The sequence below is a fragment of the Sorex araneus genome, chromosome 1, assembly GCF_027595985.1.
Source record: "Sorex araneus isolate mSorAra2 chromosome 1, mSorAra2.pri, whole genome shotgun sequence".
Lineage (NCBI taxonomy): Eukaryota > Metazoa > Chordata > Mammalia > Eulipotyphla > Soricidae > Sorex > Sorex araneus.
This window is the reverse complement of record NC_073302.1, coordinates 282810641-282813815: the sequence shown is the minus strand read 5'-3', so window position 1 is coordinate 282813815 and position 3175 is coordinate 282810641. Positions and strand designations below refer to the sequence as shown.

General features: G+C 38.4%; 1 non-coding gene across 1 annotated transcript; it reads right to left on the bottom strand.

Annotated features, from left to right (window-relative positions):
* Window positions 1–2805: 2805 nt before the first annotated feature.
* Window positions 2806–2967, bottom strand: LOC129401409 (U1 spliceosomal RNA). The gene has a single exon (XR_008628325.1). It is a non-coding gene; the product is annotated as a U1 spliceosomal RNA (small nuclear RNA).
* Window positions 2968–3175: the final 208 nt, after the last annotated feature.

The window sequence follows — 3175 nt, the reverse complement described above, 5'->3', positions numbered from 1 at the left end:
GATGGCTGGAGGAACCAGTCCGGATAGGAGATGCATGCCGAAAGTAGATAATGGACCAAAAATGATGACTTCTCAGTGTCTGTGTTGCAAGCCATAATGCTCAAAAGTAGAGAGAGAGTATGGGGAATATTGTCTGCCTTAGAGGCAGGGGGAGGGTGGGAAAGGGGGGGTATACCCGGGATATTGGTGGTGGGGAATATGTACTGGTGGAGGGATGGGTGTTTGATCATTGTGAGATTGTAGCCCAAACATGAAAGCTTGTAACTATCTCACAGTGATTCAATAAAATTAAAAAAAAAAAACAGGGTCTAGCTCTCACACTGCGTTTAGCTTGATAGTCGTCTCCAAGTCAAAGGGCATGTGCAGATAAGCTCCATCTTGTGCAACTTGACAAGTAGATCTCCACTCCCTCTTGCAGCATCTTCAGAATTTCAGCAGCACTCTGACCAACTTCCTACTTCAGTAATTACTTACAGTTTTGCTGTTCAGCAATTCCACCTTGACTTAGTACCTTAAATGCACTAGGTACATGTATTTGATAACACAAACTTTCCTAAGGCTGCATCTTGAGGAAAACTTATACGGGACATGTGAGTAGATCAAATATTCAGGGTACTGGGGTTTTAGGTAAGGGATCTCTGATTGCTTTGCTGTAGATTTTGAATCAACCAATGGTCTCACCTTCCAGCTCAACTCCTCCAACACGTAATACTGGATGCTTTAAAAAGCAACAAGGTAGCTTTTTAGAAAATATATTTCAGAAGTGTAGTTGATTAAAATGAAAGGAACCTAATAAGTTTCTGATTGAGTGTCAAAAAGAAAATATAAACACATAAATATAGGACACTTGTGGAATGTCCTATTCCATAAGAGGAGAGTATTGAACACTTAATAATTCAAGGGGCTGGAGCGATAGCACAGTGGTAGGACATTTGCCGTACACACAGCTGACCTGGGTTCAATTCCTACTCCCCTCTTGGAGAGCCGGGCAAGCTACTGAGAGTAGTTCGCCCGCATGGCAGAGCCTGGCAAGCTACCTGTGGTGTATTCGATATGTCAAAAACAGTAACAACAAGTCTCACACTAGAGATGTTATTGATGCCCACTCGAGCAAATCGATGAGCAATGGGATGACAGTGACAGTGACAGTGATAGTGAATTATTCAAGAATGCAAACTTCTGCATGAAGGATGGTTGAAAGGTGAAAAACACAGCAAAATCAGAAGTTGGAAACAGAGGCAGAAGTCATATAATAACTATTCTCTTCCTCCCATCCATACATAGTTTAAAACCAGGCATAATTAATTGAGACAATAAAGGCACAAGCACTTCTGGTTGCTGATCTACTCTTTCTCCATGAATACCAGCAGGAGTACCCTGGTGATTGAGGATCCCTGTGTGCCTTGAGATCCCAAGAAGCAGAACTAATATAGTTTACATAATTCAGTCTAGGATTCTCTGTAAGTACTGTTCCATAAAAAAAAAATAAAGGATGAAGAAAAAAAGATAAATGAAGCTAAATTATTTGAAAAGCACAGATAGTTTGGTGACTGGAGAGATAGTTCAGCAGGAGAGATAGCACATGCAAGGAATTTGCTTAGATTGAAGCAACCCCAGTTTGATGCCAGGAATCCATTAGTCCCCCCGAGCCGTTCAGAAGTCATTCCTGAGCACAGAACAAGGAGTAAGTACTGACAGGTGTGACCCTCAATTTTTTATGGCACATATATGTGAAAAATATTATACATAACTTTTCATATATTTATATAATTATGGAGAGAGAGGTTTAAGAAAAGTAGGTCAAATCATGAGGAGAAAAAGTGTTAAAAATTGAATGCAAATATCCTAGGTGTTTTGAATATTAACTTTTGTAGAAAGTTTCTTTCTGGGAAGGAGTATAAGGATCAAGACCCAGGAGTGATAAATCCTTGGGCATTTTGGAAGGGTGGGAAACTCACATTGTTTGGCTGCTTTATAAAGAAACACAAAGGAATAGGAGTTCTTTGGGCAATAGGTCAGATACATGTGATTTGTGGGTAGGTGAGTAAGGAAAAGAATTGGATGCTAAAGATAGCCAAACAGAATTAGAAAATACAGTAGGAGGTAGGACAAGATAATTGACTTCAGCTTAATAAAACCCTTAATAAAAAAAATGAACAGATCCTTATTTGATGCTAGTTGTTATGTAGGTCATACACGTGAAAGATCAATTCTTGCAAAAAAGATTTTTATTATATTTTGAAATACATATGAAGTTATGATCTGAAAAAAGGAATTCTACTTTATCATTTGACTCATTAAATCTAGCATGAACATATGGTGATAATATATAATATAAATATTATTAATATTAATATGATATATGATATTTGAATGGGGTCTGGAGTTATAGCACAGTAGGTAGGGTGTTTGCCTTACAAGCACCTGATCTGGCTTCAATTCCTCTGTCCCTCTCGGAAAGCCCGCAAGCTACTGGGAATATCCCGCCTGCACGGCAGAACCTGGCAAGCTTCTCATGGCATATTCGATAAGCCAAAAACAGAAACAACAAGTCTCACAATGGTGACGTTACTTGTGCCCAGTAGAGCAAATCGATGATCAATGGGGCAACAGTTCTACAGTGCTACAGATATATGCAAATACATATGCATATATATAACTACATATATAACTATGATTACAGTAAATTAAAGCATTTAAATCTAGGGAAGATAGAAAATAGGGGATTTTATATCATAAGCAATGATCTTTTACAAGGTCTAAACAATGCTAGGAAAAAACATAAACAGCAAACATTTTTGGTTACAAGGAAGGGTGCAATTCTATCTCCACTACCACAAGTTATGCAGTAGAGTTTCCCACATTTGGGAAAATCTCAGAGGTCAGCACATCCAGAGTGCAGTGAACAAGCCCCACCCAAGGAAAACCATCTTCATGATCGTGGTATCTCTCCTGCCAGGTATATATACCAAACGCCATGTCTTATGGGAGTAACAAGTTAGACAATGGAATACTTAGAAAAGAGAGTGACTTAGTCATAGTGGTACATATCTTAGAGGAAGCTCTTTTACCTCTGATTATGAATTTACTGGAATCCAGTTTTGATGCATCGCAAATGTTCATTAAATTGTAATACACTAAATTTAAAAGTAAGGTTATTGAGAAATCCCTTAGA